Source organism: Poecilia formosa, unplaced genomic scaffold (assembly GCF_000485575.1).
Source record: "Poecilia formosa unplaced genomic scaffold, Poecilia_formosa-5.1.2 Scaffold199, whole genome shotgun sequence".
Lineage (NCBI taxonomy): Eukaryota > Metazoa > Chordata > Actinopteri > Cyprinodontiformes > Poeciliidae > Poecilia > Poecilia formosa.
Genome location: NW_006800138.1, coordinates 882,018 through 899,331, shown reverse-complemented (window position 1 = coordinate 899,331; position 17,314 = coordinate 882,018). Strand labels below are relative to the sequence as shown.

Sequence of the window (17,314 nt, the reverse complement as noted above, 5' to 3'; positions counted from 1 at the left end):
TATATATATATATATATTTAAAGAAAACAAAAAAAAAACATTGGCCCCCTGGAGATATATAGATCTGGGTTATTTTCATGTCCATGCGTCTTTCTTTTCCTGAAAATAATTCAGTATTGGTAAAATAAGAGCTGGGCGTACAGAAACATGGCGCCTTTACATTAGAGTCACCAGGACTGAAAAGCCTGGGGTGATCCAACAGCGTCAGCTTTGTTTGCTATTTGTTTCTGCATCGACTCTCTCTTGAAAGGCTATTGATTTCCATCCTGCAGTGTGTGTCTGTGGGGGAACAAAGCAAGACAGAGCATCCTCGCCTTGAAACTTATGTTGCATCATTTCCTTTCTCTGAGCGGCTTAAACTCGACAGTCTATTTTCAAGGCGTGACAGGATACAGACATCAGGGACTGAGCTGCAGATTTGAAGCCGGATGACAGAGGAGGAGTTAAACGTGGGCATTGTGCACTTTCCAGCAGCCGTCCTCAGATGCACCAGAAATGGATGCAGTTGACCTCTTTCCCCCTGAGGGTGGTGTTTTTAAATTATACATTTGTTTAAGATACATTTTATCTCACACGCCTGCCCTCTTCTACTCTTTCTACATCTTTTATGTGGCAAATCAAAGGGATTTACAGCCCAGAGGGTCTGCTATAAGCCATGGCATGCACAGGGTCTCATTCTCAGAATCAATCTATGTTCCTCCTGAGCAACCCAAACAGCCACATTTCCTCAATCCCAGCATCACCAGGGACCTCTCACATCACAGTTGATTTAGCCGTCTCTACCTAAACTGCGTGACCTTTCCCAAAACCCCCTCCTTTCCTAGCCGCATTGCATGCTGTAGCCGTGGTAACCACAATTAGTCACTCCCCTCTGTCTCTTGCTTCAGCCTCAGGTTAATTTTCTCCCCCCCACCTCACTCATTCCTTCCTTCACAAAGGACATGCAGGTTGAACGCTGCCCACTGTTTCAGGTTGTCGCCTTCTGCACCTGTTTATTGATGCACAGCGCTGCTCGATGAAACCAAGAAAAGCTGCACACACCCCGCGGGGTAAAACACAACGGTGGTGTTTGACCACATCAAGACGTAAACATCACACTTAGACCTGGCTCCTGAACTTCAGTGGGATCACTGCTTAATGTGCACAGACATTAAGAGGACAAGAAGAGGTCGTCGAGGGGTTTCTTTACTAGGATACTGAATTAGACCCACCTTCACATCTGAGGTTTAAAAGTATTTGTAGATCTTAAACTAATTACAGCGGCTTGTAAAAGCATTCATACACCTTCAAAATGTCCATATTTTGTCACATTACAACCACAAACATATTTCTTTGGAAATGAAGAGCAGCTGTATTTGCACTGAGATTAGATTACACACAGATGGCCTGTGTTTAGTCATCAGGCAACTTCTGAAGGCAAATGGTTGCATTCAGAGAAAAGGGGGCTGAATACTGTTGCACACCACACTTCAGTTTTTCTTCAATTCATAAAACAAATTTTGAATCATGCACAACTCTCTTCTTCACACTTTGTTTTGGTCTTTCACATTAAAAGCCAATGACACATTTGTTGCGTTTGTAGTGTAATATACGGAACATTTCAAGAGGGGGCAAATACTTTTGTAAGCCGCTGTATGTCATGAGCTTTAGTGTATTTTGCTGGAATTTTATGATAGAACACAACATAGTAAGGAAAACAAATCCTGGTTTAAATTATTTTTTCTAAAATGAAAACCTAAAGCTTGGCCATGCATACAATCAAAATTGTTTTTCCAATTTGAACCATCCGGAAAAAAAAATAAAAATAAAAAAATAAAAAATAAGTAATTTAAAACAACGATGGAAAAGACATTAATGATATTTTATAGAATGTAATAAAAGGATGAAACACCTGGTGATGAATAAATTAGGAAGCCCTCATGTTTACTCCCACTTAAAATGGGTGAAATCACACACAGGCGCATCACATCAGGTGGAAATGATGAGAACACACACACTCATTTCGAAGGAGGTTTGTCCTGTTTAAACCTCAATTAGTCTGGTGGTTGTTGGAGTGAGAGTGAACACCATAATGAGACTGAAAGAGCTGCCCCAGGTCTTCGGAAAGAAGATTATACCAGCCTATGAGTCTGCTGAGGGATTATAAAGAAGTCTCAAAGAAATTGAGAATCAGTCATTGCACTTTCTGGAAAATAATCCATGAGCTAAAGAATTTCAAAAGACAACTGCCAACACGCAAAGGTCTACCACTCAAGCAGGTTCACCCAGAAAGCAGCCTGCAAGATGCTAAAATAAAATGCTATAAAAAAACTTAGGATGTCATTTACTACAACTTATTGTCCCTGAGAAGATGGATAGAAATCCATAGAAATGGTTAGATCATAGTGTATTGCTGTGTTGGAATGGACCAGTCAAAGTTCAGATCTAAATCCAATTGGGGATGTGTGGCAAGATTGGAAAAACTGATATTTACAGATTTATTCTAATCTGACAGAGAATGTGCTATTTTGGAAAGAAGAATGGAGAAAAAAAAGTCAGTAATAAGTAATTTTGGCAAAACGTTGTTTAGCAAAGATTTGAGTTGAATACAAATACATGCCAAAGTTTTCATTCATTTCTGTAATCTAAAAAGTAAGAACTTCTTTTTATAAAAACTTTTTCAAAAAGCCAAAACATGTCAGTGTGTAGGACCCCCTTCGGAGAGAATAACTTAAAGTAACCATCCTTTATGAGACCTGACCAGTCTCTCATTATTTTGGAGTAATTCTGATCCACTCCCCTTGCCAGGATGGCTTCAGGTCATTGAGGTTTGCTCTATTCATTTTGTGCACAGCTCTGTTTAAGATCCTGCCAAGGCGTTTTAATTAGGTTCAGGACAGAGGTTTGATTAGGCCACTGCAGCAGCTTGTTTTATTTTCCTCTTCAGACATTCTGTTGCAGATTTACTGATGTGTTTGGGGATCATTTCTCTGTTTCATTGCCCAGTTTTGACCCATTTTCAGCTGCTGGGCAGATCGTCTCACTGTTTCACTACAGAATATTTGGCATAGAGAGCATTAAACAAAAACTAATTTTCTACTCTACAAATTATGTGCATACAACACATGCTCAGTAGAAATATTGTTTTGATATTTAATTTCAATTTAATCAAATTAATCAACTCATCTTAGTTGATTTTTGCATCTAAAACCTAATTTGATCTTGTTTATCCAGAGATGTTTTCTTTAAGACACCACAAACTATTTCCAGAAGAAACATTAATAGCTGGGAGAAAACCTGCTCTCTGAAGAGCCATATTTAATGAGCCATGCCTCCTTCTTGAACATTTAGCATATTAAAAAGACCAGAAAAATGAGAGACTTTGCAGATATTTTTTTACCGTCCTTAACAACCAGAAGGTCTCATCTCCTCCTCAGAAAACAAAAACATCTTGAATCTTTTCACGTCTAAAATGATCAACTTTGTGCTTTTCATCTCCAGAGGAATAAATAAGATAAAGTTTCAATTTAAGTTTTTCCAAAAAAATGTTATCTGCCAAAAGATGCTTTTACATAGCATCCATCCATCCATCCATCCATCCATCCATCCATCCATCCATCCATCCATCCATCCATCCATCCATCCATCCATCCATCCATCCTAAAGTAGCTGCTGCAGTTGCTCAGTTAGGTTTTAAACTACTGAGAACTTTTCTTTTTTTTTTCTTTTTAATATAACCTATTAAAAGGTGGGATTACTCTTTTCCATGACTGTAAAAATAAAGTGAATGTAATATAAAGGGCAGCTTGCTCTGCTGTCTTCCAGCCAAGAAGAACTGCTGACAGGCACAATGGCAGATTTGCATAATTTCTTTTGTAATCACTGGCACTCCCGTCACTGCAGACGTGGTCAAAAGCACAATGACAAATCGGAACTGGCAGACTTCAGGCGGTCCTTTCTGCTCCCGATGCTTCAGATTCTGGAAAATATATTGGTGTGCTCTTAAGCAGCATTCATTAAACTCTGACAGGTTTCCAACTGCACATGCCAGTGTTTAGCTATATTTACAGAATCTAAATATAAACCAAAAGAGGGAAAGGGAAGTTTCACAAAAACGATTGCCACGGTTGCAGCTTAAGAGCTGGATTCCTCTTTAGGATATTTAAGTTTTATCCTTGTTAGGGAAATTAAACACAATATTCCTTCATGGTTACCATGCCAACAGGATTCTGTTTTCTCTCAAGAGGATGAGGAGGTCGGTTAAGGGTAGAGGGGCGGGGGGCGAGATTTGATGCAGGAAATCAGACTCTTTCCAGAGGCTGAGCTGCGCTTCAGACGTCAGCCATGTTCTCTTCAGTCAGCTGTGACTCAAAGTGTCACGTCACAGGATTGGCTTAATGCAAGCACAGAAGAGGCTGCAACAAACAGAGGACATAGTTTGATTTAAATGTCACAGTTGAGTGCAAATTAATTAATGTGTTGTGTATCAAAGCATAACTAATAAACCAACTGCGCCTTTAAGGCAGATCCTAGCGGAGACATTTATTGATTTCAAGTGTTAAATGTATAATTTTGTCTGGACAATCCAATAGGACCTTGTCTCACCAGCGTCTTGGTTCCACATCACTGAGGCTTATTGTGCACCATTGTTAATAAAGCTAAAAATGATCGTGACTCAGAGCAGGGTGTCATCAATAAAAACAGATTTCCATGCAGTACTGTAATAATAAGAGACTATTCTGGTACAAAAAGAGGTAGAGGAGGAAAAACATGTCCGTTCCAATAATGCTTCCCCCATTTTTCTGAAAGGCTCACCACAGCAAGAAAAACCCAGTTTCTAACTTTATCAGTTTTGGTGTCAAGCCCAACAGAGATTTGAGGATAATAAGCTGAATGAAACTACCAAACCATATAGTTTTCAAAAAAAAAAAATCAATTTGGGAAAACTTCTCACTGTGGGGTGTTTATTTTTACACAACATAAGAAAATACCATGAAGCTGCAAAGAATATAGATCAGGTTTGTTCAAATCCCAGCATTTCAATGTTCAGTTGGACCATCTTTAGGTTTTATTTCAGGTGTTGGCTGTGATATTGATTTAAAAAGATAACACACTGTCAAAATACTCAGTTCCATCCAGATAGCTGTGCATGTTTTGCCAAGATTTTGTTCCACATAAAATCAGACCACAGCCTCCATAAAGATGTCATCCCAACTTTAACTCTATCTTATTCTGTTGTCACACTGGTTCTTACTATTTTTGCCGACATATTGAAAAGCTTGCATTAAGGAGGTAGAAACATTGTGAAAATGAACATACAGCTCCTTAAAAATATGCAAGTTTATTTTATTGATTCTTCTTTTTTTTCAGATTTAATCTGTGTGTTTTGAAGCAGTGGTGTGCATGTGTGTCAGTAAAATCTGGACCGTGCACTGGTCAAAAATAATAATAAAAAAAAAAACAGCCAAGCCTTGTTTTCATTTTGGGGCATACAATTATTATTCTTCACCAGAAGCCTGTAATTCTGTTAAATACTTTGGCTGTCTCTCTAAAGGTAAGACTGTGAGACTTTTATGTTTTAATTGATTGTTTATTCTCAGTTGGGAAATAAATGTGTTTTCACACCCAACATACACAGCAGGCTATCTTTAGAACTGGTAAGGAGGAAAGCAGAGCTGAAAGAATGTGAGAAAAACACCTTCTTGAATAAATGAGGTTCAACAAGAGTATACTTTTCAGTTGTATTCTCTTTAAATTAGGCCCACAGATGATGAAGTATTGAGTTAGATATGATAGCAATCTTTTTACCCTACTGGAGTTGATGTAGTGATTTCAGAAATCTGACAACTTGATCACAAACGGATCAATAAGAGATAGAAATGTGAAAAGTTGGCAATAAGTACATGTTAAAGGTTCATATGGAAAGTTCTTTGGTGTATTGGCATAATACACTGATAAAGTAAACCAAAACTGATTAAGGGAAATTAATTAAAACTAATAAAAACACAATCATGGCAGAAACGTTTCCTTCAGTTTAAACTACAAGGTTTGGTTTCTTTGCTTTATGACAATGATAATGAGTTTTTCCATGTTAGATTCAGATTTGTGTCTAACTAAGTAAAATATCAGGTTACACTGCAGTTAATCTCTTTCTACAATTAAATTCAAAAAGTGAACCTGGGATAAATATCCATTATGTTTCGTTTCTGAGAAAATTTGATGAATACAAAAGACCAATAAAAGAAGATTTGAATACAAAAATCTTTAGCTCATTTTATGACCAACATAATGGGGAAACTGTTCACTTTGACGTCCGCTCAGCAATTACTCTCACTCTCAATAAAAAGTAAAAGGTCCAAACAATCATTGCTGGAGAAGCTGGCAGTTCACAGAGTACTGAATTTAAGGATCTCAAAATTAAGTCAAGTTTAGGGAGTTTGTTCAGCCTGATCACTTCAAAGCCACAAAGATGCACTTTTTTTTCCAGATAAGGCTAAAATACCATTAAATAAATACATATACTTATTTAACTACTATTAAACTGCAAAACCTCTGTATTAAGACATCTACAGATTTTCCACTGTGCAGGAAAACCTGAAGAAATAAAACCATCGACATCAGAAAGCACAGAGTGCTCCAAAGAATACGTTGTTTTTTTGCACTTTAGATGGTGAACTTTATATAACTGAATTTTCTGTGGCCTTGAGAGAAACATTGAATTCACTGTTAAGATTACATTTCTATTACATTACATTCCTCCAGTTTAGCTACAAATTTGATGCAGGAGTTTTGAAGTTTCTGAACAATAAAAGTAGCCAGAGGTCAAAGAGAAATGCATACAGTAGCAGCATGAAGCACAATCATGTGCTGCTCTTCACAAAGGAAGAGAAAATACTATATTTCAACCAAATATGTTTTAATTTAAATGACAAAAAATACTTGCAGATATTTCATTATTCATTGAAATTAAGCAGTAACTATGTAAAAGCTACTGTAGGAGTAAAATAAAACCAATGTGAAATTCAACTTTATATAAAACCTAAAACGTATAACGTATTTCCAAGTGATTAAGTTGTTATATTCTCCTTCACAACTATCGCTAATCCTGGCAGAAATGCTTAAAGAGCTTTAAAGTCAAAACTGCTACAAAAAAAGACATTAAGAAATAATGATTTCTTTTTTAAAAAGGCAGAATTAATGGTACTAGACTTAGTAATACCTCTTACAAATTCTATAAATAAATGTAAGTTAAGAATTTTTATAATTTATGTTTCTTTTTAAAGTTGATGAAATTGTCAAGGAACTTTCCTTTAGTAATTCATGGCTTCCTGTTTCCCCGGGGCAGATATATGACGTAACACAGGCTTATTTCTTGCTCTTTAAAATAGAAGCTCATGGCTACATTTAGTACAGGGTAGGATCTCTTCTTTGCATAGCATTGTGAAGTCTTTAATAATCTGGATATTTGAGATAAAAATCTGTTGAAAATAAATAAATAAAAACATCTCATTACAAGAGAAAACCTGTGGGATGAGCCGAGTAAAAAAAGATGGTTGCATGAAATATATGCATCAGATGTGGCAATAACAGTGGTATGCACATGTCACAAATATATATAGATATATATTAGTGGAGATTTTTTTTTCCTTCAACTGAATATATCTATTCAAACTAAAGGTTAGATTTATCCAAAGCTGTCTGGGGTAGAGGTTAAACTGAATTTAAGACTTTTCACAAGCCTTTCCCAGAGGTGCCAATGAGTGTCAAGCACATCTAATGGAAATTTCCCCCAGAACTTACATAAGCTTCTTTCAAAGTGTTTTAGGTTTTGAACATTTTGTCTCTTACGCTTCTCGGTTTCAACTCAGCTCTGCTGAAGACAGACAGGAATCCTTTGGTGCAGTGTTAACAGTTGGCCGTCACAGAAAGTGGGTGTGTGAGCATTGTCTGAGGTGAAATGTCTCGAGTCATTATTTGATGTTACATTGTGCAGTTCTGTCCACTGCGCTGCCCAGATGGATTATTATACAAGCATTTCCTAATTCAGCACATGTCCAAAAGGAGCTGATACTTTTTAAATTACTCCCAGATTGGATTTTGTTTGTTTTAGATCATCAGTCAGGAACATTAAATGACAAGACCTGGATGCAGTGAAGGTCATGTTGAACTCTTTATTCCTTAATAAACTTCTTACTTCTGTCTGAAAGTATTGTTTTAAACTCATTTCACTTCAAGCTAAAATCAACTATTTTGTGCAGATATTAAACGTCAGAAGTTTTTCCATCTCTCTGACTGCAGCTGCAAACGTGGATTCAGCCATAACATGGGCTCTCCAGCAGATCAATGTGATTAAAGTAGGTCTCTCACTTGATGAGAGGAGGGGTAAGAACAATCGCACCCTCCATCGGCCTTTTCAATTTAAGACTGAGCACGGGGGTGAAATGAATGTGAACTGGTGTGTGTACTTGACAGATTGAATCAGCCAATTACTTTCAAGAACTATTTAAATTTCTTGAATCTGTGATGTTTTGCACAGTCTCTCATTTTTGGCAGTTCAAGGCCAGCTATTGATCATGGGAGCGGGCGTCATGATGCATTTTGAGGAGGTCAGTGGACTTCTCCAATTAACTGGTATGAAATAATAATGATAACCAAGTAAATATAAAAGCCGATGAGCATGAAATATTGAATCCTGTTGTGAGACAAACACCACCATCCACACAGATCTGATTTATACACTTTTTATGAGGGAAAAACTAAATACACGTGTTAGTTTGTTAGGATTAGAAAGGTAAGTGGAACCCATGTGGTACTAATCAAATGCACTTAATTAATTAATCATAAAAAACGGTGACAACCTCTAGATAACTGGAGGTTTGGCACTTTTGTTGCTCTGGATAATACAGAAGACAAAGCCAAGGCAAAAAGACACAAATGACACACAGAAGCAGCCGCTGCTCCTAATTAATCTTGTGAAGTTTATAAAGGTATTTCAAAGCTGTCTTTTGTGGTTAAAGTAATTATTCAGAAGTGGAAAACAAGACAATTAAGATTAAGCAAAAAAAAAAAAAAAGTTGCATCTAAGTCAGTAACACTTTTTGAGAAATGTGTTTTGGACAGATAAGACCAAAACAACAAGCAGGTTTACAGAAACCCAACAAACATCAGCTGAAATACCTCAGACACCATGCGAGGCCATCATGCACGGTGGTGGAGAAGTTAGAATTTGGGTTGGTTCTGTAGCTACAGGACCCGAGAAAAAGGGACTCAGGTCTGCGTCTTAACCTGGAGTCACACTTATGCTGCAAAAAACCATAAAACACTTTGACTGTACAGAACTGAGGTTCGACTCATAGTCTGGGATTTTAATCTCATGAACAATTGGTACTACAGTGGTGAAGGAAGAAGAGAGGCCCAAATGTACTCACAGTTATGTAAGAAAACAGATAGAGTTTTTGTTTATTGTCAAATTTGATAATCATTGAATACTTTTCCTGCTGCTGTGTTTCTTCTTTTTTAGACGTTAGACATAACTGACACAAATTGGCCCATAGATCCTCCTCCACTATTGGATTTGGTCGCAAACAAGTATTCTAGGTATAACTCGTCTCCATGGAAACTTGCTCATTAATCTGAGTGACTTAACACTTTCCTCTCCACAGAGCAGCAGAGAAGCAGGCGGCCCATGTCTTAATGGTCTTTACATCAACATGAATCAAAATGTGTGCAGCGGGGAACTTGTGGTCATTTAACAGAACGGTCTGTGAACAACATGCTGCAAGCAGGCTTGTTCAACACCATAATTACCACCTGCTTTTTAGGACTTTAAATTAGTAAGAATTCAGAAAAAAAGGCAGATACAGTTTAATTCAGTGTTTCGATTGGTCTGAATTAAGTTTAAATTATTTTTCTTGCAGGCACAGCCAGATACGTTTTTTCCAGCTGGAGCCAGGTGATGTGATTTCTCTCTGAAACATGCTCATAAGAAAGGCTCTGAGGGCTGACGGGTTGTTGTTGTCTACAAGAAACAAGTGAAAAGCAGGTGGAGGACTGGAGAGAGGGAGATTTGGAGAATATGTTCATGGATAAGAGTCTAAACAGGATAATGGCGCTTCCTCAGTCCCAGCAAAGCAGCAGATCCCGTTTGAGCTTGCCAACTCCATCTGAATCTTGCAGGATGAGGGGTGCCAACAAATTACAAACACACATCCCTTCATCCATGAACTTAATAATGCTGTGTTTAGATACACAGACACTGTATGCCAAATTAATACACATAAAAAAAAAGAAACCCCTTCAGACTGTTATAATACGGCATTAACAACAATCAGGTGTTCCTGCATGGATAAATCGGTATTATTTGCTTAGAATTAAACCAATTTTCTTAATCAACACAGCATTTTAGGACACAAGCATGTAAAAAAGCAGAAGAATTACATCCTTTAACTGTATTAAAGCTGTAATTAGAATTGTCTGGAGATGTGCCTGTCTTTGATGGACTATTCTCCTGTTCTGCATTTAAGTGCCTTGCCTGAAAAATGCTCCTGGGCAATGCCAGGGCAAATCTAACGGATCTGGGAATTAAAGCAGGAGAAGAGGCAGGAAGAGTGCTGTATTTATATGTCCTCCTTTCACAATATTAATCCCTGCCCACTAATCCCTTCGCTGCTCCAAATAAAACTCTAATGGCTGCAGTGGTCATCTGGAATGAGATGAAAGCTGATGATGAATTTGGTGGCAAAAATTACTCCCTCACATTTGAGGGGTATATTTATAATGCAAAACATATACAGGAAATATCGACAGCCCAGGTGGGGAATCTGTCAATACTTTTCCTCAATCCCATGTAGGGGGCACAGTATGTGGGCCAACGTCTGCTAAAGTTAGTCCAAAAATGAACTTCTGACTGTGAATGTCTGTTACTCACAATGCTATAAGTGGCAGAAAAGAAAAAACCTGAATAAACCACCATTAGAGTGAAATAATGTGGTGGTAACATTAAGCTGTAGAGACGCTTTTTTAAAGAGGCGACAGGGAAGCTGGTCAGAGTTGATAGGAAGATGTATGGAGCTAAATACGAGACAATCCTGGAAGAAAACATGTTAGAGGCTCCAAAAAACTTGAGACAGGGGTGGAGGTCCAGCTTCCTCCAAGAAAAGGAACCTAAGAGCCAGAGGTGGCAAAAGTTGGTATCTAATGTTCAGAAATAATGTCTGTTCAGTATGACTGAGAATGAAATGGCTTACAACTAGAATGGGCAAAGAATTCAGAAGGTGATAGAAAACAACTGATTTCACAATAATCCAGTTTTTACTTGATATTTGGGTTTGTGGCTGTAATTTCTACATTTGTGACAAACCTTGAACATTCGAAGCCGTTTCAGAACTGGAGCTGTATGCAGATTTGTTTTGTAAGTGTGAGATTTTGCTTTGTGCTGTTTGATTGTTTGAGCTCAACATCCCACATGATGATACACCCTTTAAGGAGAAAGATGAGAAACATAAACATATCTTGGTTACGGATCAATAGTACAGATCCAGAAAAGTGCATCCATCAAAGTTCAGCCCGCGATGCTCAGACACAAAACAAAAGTAGTAGTCTTCACATTTTAACAGTCAATAAATGATGCAATTCTTTTCGATCAACTATAGTTTGAAAAACCTAGTTCCAGCTGAAGATATAAGTCTTTGAATATATATTAGAAATGTCTGACATGTATCTCAGAGAGGGTCTATGCTCAAACCAAGGAACCTCAAAATCTAAAGTTTATAATCAACAAAAAGAAGACATCTTGAAGTTGTGTCTTCCACGAACTGACACATGGAGTTATTCATTTGAAAAAATACATTTCAGGAAATGAAAGTTTCACAAATTTTCAAAACTAATAGGGCATAAAAATAATAGTTTATTTATTAATTTTCTTGTCTTTATAATTAGATATTTGTCATGTAAATGAATTACATTTTAGTATTGAACTTAGTAAATATTCTTTTCTCTAAATGCATCAATCTGGTGCTCTGAGTTTCTTTGTAAATTTGGGACTTTAATGCAGAGTACCTCTAAAAACTGGTACTTAAGAACAGGAGACCTTAAAATGTGTCTTTAAGGGACACGAAACTAAAAACAGTTGTAAAAGTCTAGACTTTTACAACTGTTGTAATGTGGAATAATGTTGAACTGTAACAAAAATATTTCCCAGAGAGTGTAAAGGTGAACATACTGTTAATATAAACAGGCTACATTCATTGAGCAGCACCAGGAACACAACAGCTTCAGGTTTCACATTCTGACAGCAGGTAGTTTTACAGATACTACTACAACCCTTTGGAAATGTGACTCTTTCACTCAACAGACATAATTCCAGAAACAATTAGGTTTTGTTCCCTAAATACTCTAAACACCTGCTCACCAGTTCTTTGCCATCGTCTCCGTCCACCGCCTGCTTCCTGAACGCGTTTTTGTGTAATATACTGTGCAAGTCTCCTAATCTTGGTGATTCTGACAAATCAAAGACAGCTCTGGTGGCAAGCAGAAACAGGATGGAGGATTCAATGGACATGTACATCATTTCAATCAATGTGTTGAAGGATAATCATAGTCAGCTCACACCAACCGCTGATGTTTCTCCACCACCCTTTAGGATCTAATCAATACAGATCCTATCAATTGTCAACCAGCACCCACCCCCCCTTTGGCTACAATGGGGCTGGAGCTAAATGATTCATACGTAGAGTAAAGCAGACAGAAAGTCTTTCATCTCTCAGTCAAGGCCTTAATTCCAAAGAGAATAATGAGGCAGGTACAAACTGATGGTGAAAATTGTGATGTGGACGGCGGATGAATTCAAGAGGGATTTGCACCGACGTTTTGATGGCTTAAAGGTGCCCACTCCGTGTTTAAAGGAGAGGATGTGAATCAATGCAAAACAGCATATGATGGAGATGACATGATGAGATAGAAGGTGGCATTCCTAATGCATTCTGTTTGGTGGAGAAGCAGACCATCGATTTTCCACATGATTGTTTTAGGGTTTTTGAAGGAAAGGTCATTACACAGTTGATGGAAAATAAGATGAAACAATAAAGTGTTAAACTGTCTGACAATATTTCCAGCTGGACCTAAGTGGGCTGCTTGGGTTGAGCGAAATAAGCCAGAGCCAATCAAATCACCGCAAACTCACAACCATCTGCACAGCTTTCAAAATTAACATGAGACACTTTGAAGATTCTGTCTCAAGAAAGCGATTATCTGTGAGCCTAACATGCAGCCCTACGGGGACTTATTAGTGATCGCACTACGAGTAAACAATGAGCCTACGGAGACAGAATGAAAAAGAAAGGGGGAACAAAGTCGTTTATCACGGATTTGTTTTCACCATAATTAGAAAACAAGCAACGTAATGGTGTTAACAAGCAGCTGACCTTTGTCTTCACGCCCCCGTGTCTGAGAACGCAACAATCATCCCCAATCCAAACTTTAAAAGCTGCTAAACTGATAGAACAAAGAGATTTAAAGGGAGGTTTTGCCATTGATTTTTGCAGAGTTTGGACCGTGTGCTGCATGATTAATCTTCTTCTGCTCAGGTCCTGTTTTTAGTGAGGATCAGCTTTTCTTCAAGAACTCCACCCTCAGGACAATTTATCTTCATACACCCAAATGACCATTTCAGGTTTTTCACAGCATCAGTGATACAACAATTGTTATATAACACCAAGACAAGCAGCTATGAATTTTATGCTTTTTTATGATTTAGATCAATGACTCTAAAAGATTTTTTTTCCAATATTATTTTTTTTAAGAACTGAAATACTGTCCAGCTATTTAAAATACTAGTACAAGCGCCACGCATAGGCAGAAACACGATCAAGCTGTTGCCTTGGGGTAATAATGTCACTTTACATGCAACATTACACGTGTTTGAGGACACTAATCTACTTAATTAAACACAAGAATAATCTATTGACGTCACGCTGGTCTAATTAAACATTAACCTTTTTATTAAGCAGTTAAAACTGAGAGCCCTTCCTTAAGCCACCTCTGCCATCCATTAACCAACAATCCAGGCGGTCCAGTCCAACACAGATGTGAGCTTATTAATGGCAGCACAGAGACATTGAAAATACCTCAGCTGAGGACAATCATTAGGTCTGTGTTAGACATCCGTCATCCTAATGGATGAAACTTCTCAGAAAATTCACCTCTAGTTTTATGAATAATCCACAGAGGATGCAGCTGGATGCAAACCCACAGCAGGGCTGAATGGATGTGGACACAACCAAAGGATTTCATGATAATGGATCTCATCAGAGACTAGTTCACTATTACTATTGTTACGCGTTTATAAAAATATGAAAATTCAAACTGCTTTTGGCTTTATTAAGCTAACAGTATTTGTACGCAAGGACAAGTTATCACAGTGGAAAACAATACTCATGTTTTGGTTCTCTTGTCTGGTTTCAGAGTGGATCGGTATCAATCACCTCCAGCTAAGACATGGAGACAGTTGGGGTGGGGGAACGAGGTTCTCCGATTTAGATCGATTTCCCAGCTTCCACCTCATGTCCTCAGACACTCCATGTCTGGAATATTTTGACAAGCACTACATCAGACTGAAGAGCCTGCTTCATGGCAGCAGTGATCACTGCTATGCCACAGCATCTCAGCTACAAGGATCTTACAAGATGGAAGCTAATTGGTCTCTTAATAACGAGAGTCTGAGTCTGCCGGTCTCTCTGGAAGAGATCAACATTAATATAGAGGTGTTATTACTGAGAATTGAACAGGACCGCTTTCGGGGTGGTTAGTATCATTTGCACATTTTTAATTATTTTGTAAGCCTGGTTCAGTACATGCCACCATTTTGCACAAGTGTCAGATTAGGTAGGTATTTTGTGTCATTTAAATTAAACAATTGTTCTGGTGGTAGCCAGAAAATGTGGTGGACAGAGTGACTCATTCGACTGAAACTGAAATGTCTGGTGGGCATTTCAGGAAGACCTCTCGACTGGCTTTGTTTCGATTTTTAGTTTTTTTTTTTTTTTTTTTCTAGTGGAGTTCCACAGGGTTCTGTCTTGGCTCCCATTTATTTAGTACTTTATTTACTTCCCTGGTACAATTGTTTTGAAAGATTTAAGGGACAACAAAGAAAATTTTAATTAAATAAACACCCATTATCTGAACCTTGGTGATCATGTATGGCATCACATTCCTGCAAAAAATCCAAAGGAACATATCATCATCATCATCATCATCTTATTTTTTTAGCAAAAAAAGGACTTAAGCCTTTATTTTAGGAAGGTTACAATATTTAACAGTCGCAAAATCCCATTTATTAAGCAAAAGAGTTTATAGCTCTGAAGGGCATCTCCATTTATATGCAGGCTGATGAATTCATGGAAGCCGCAAACTGTGGCCCCCGCCGCCCATCTGTATGGTCTCACCATACACTCTCTGCGTTTAGTGGGCATATTTGTCAGTTGTTGACGGTCACTCCTCTGTCTGATCTGATTGGCTGGATTTTCAGCTCAGACTCAGTGACAGCCAGCTCAGGACTTAGCTCTTTCACTCACAGCCTGTGGACTCAATCTCCACTCTTAGGAGATCAACACAAAGGAAATGAATGGAGCTCCTGGATTGTCTGCTTCGTCAATGCCAGCCAGTGGCGTGTCAAGCAGCATTGTGTGCATTGCACTTTCCCCAAGCTCTATATAAAAAAAAAATATAAAAAAAATCACAAACAACTGAATTTTCTCTAAATGATTTCATTCCATTGGAGAGAAATCCAGGAATAGATCAATTTGTGAACCATAAACAGGCAGGGGTTCATTTTAATGTGCTCTGTTAAAAGGTTTTATCAGCATGATCTCTCCATGTTCATTTGCAGCTCAGGTAAGAATCCAATAATGTCACCCAACGCATTTTTGGCACTCTTGGTAAAGACGTGTAAAAAGATGTAACAATAATGTATAGCTTTACATTTGTAAATGGCACATATTACATTATAATTTATCTATGTAAACACAAAATCTTAAATGACTAATTAAAATGTCCATAAAAAAGTCCGAGTTGTTTTTATTTAGGTTAAATTGTTAGAGGTCCTACAGGTGGCAGCAGTAAATTTTCAAAACAAAACCAGGAAATGGCTCCTGACTTACAACTGAGCTATAACCGACCGGCTTTTCAGCTGCAAAGACAATTTCAGTTAGGTTCCCATAGTTATGTAGGTATCTGAGTATTTAAAAAAATGAATCCAGCATTAAGAAAAACAGTGAGAACTGAATTGTGTAAAACGTGAGCTCCACGTTTCCAGGGAGCCTGGAATGAGAACGAATGCCTGACAGCGGCCGGCCAGCTGGGCTTTAGTTCCACTCCAGGGATGGACCTGCCCTTCCATGTCAGTGTAAATGTAATTCTCACTCTGCTAAAGCACCCCAGGTAACTCCTTAACCTCGAATTCTGGATTAAAGTGTGAGAGAGGGAGCTGGGCAGAGGCAGACAGAGACACGTGATGCGGGAAATCAAATCAGTGCGAGGCAAATCTCTGGATATGCTTGCATGTATAAAGAGAATGCTGCTGCACAAACTGGTTACCTGCAGTTAGTCCCATTTTACCTCATTACACTGTGATTCATCAAAATAATATGTGTAACACCAGGGGATCAAATCTAATTTCACACAGTCAATATTCTGACCTTTAGATCGCAAAACCAATTTACTGCCTGGAACTAACAAGAAACTTTAAGGGAGACTTAAACACTTCTTTTTCTGACTTTGTGTTAATATATATGTATTCTGCAATGCTGATTGTTTAGATTTAAATATAATTAACTTGAATTTTAAAAACATTTACACAGACTTGGTAGTGAGTACTACAATAAGTGTTTATTTTATTTTATTTTTTAAAGATTAAGACACAAATATACAATGAGCTATATTTCTAACACAACAAATCTCAACCCTCATGCAGGACAACTTGACCTTTTCCCAAATTTCATCCTGCTTAAAAAGCTAATACCTCAATTGGCAAAAATAAATAAGCAGAAAATCGATGATGCCGCACAACCTTTCTATGACGATACCCAGAAGAACTCCTGATCCAGAAATGGGAGGAAAGCTGCCTTGAAACCCTTATTAAAATGAGAAGTGAAGAAGGGAATCTATGAGAAAGCATGGACAGAATAAGAATTAGGACATTAGGATAAATATAGAACAAAGATACTTTTGGAGGACAGATTTTGAAAGTAGAATAACCTTATACAGTTTGAAGAAGACTGATGACAGAACAGCTACACATCTTTACCACTGAGTAGTTTAGGGTTTGTATGCACCTGTGTGA

The 17,314-nt window shown here is 37.8% G+C and overlaps 1 protein-coding gene across 1 annotated transcript in view; it reads right to left on the bottom strand.

Moving 5' to 3' along the window:
- The window catches only part of adgra1b (adhesion G protein-coupled receptor A1b), a 199,401-nt gene that overhangs the window by 81,915 nt on the left and 100,172 nt on the right, over nucleotides 1-17,314 (bottom strand). The window lies entirely within an intron of this gene.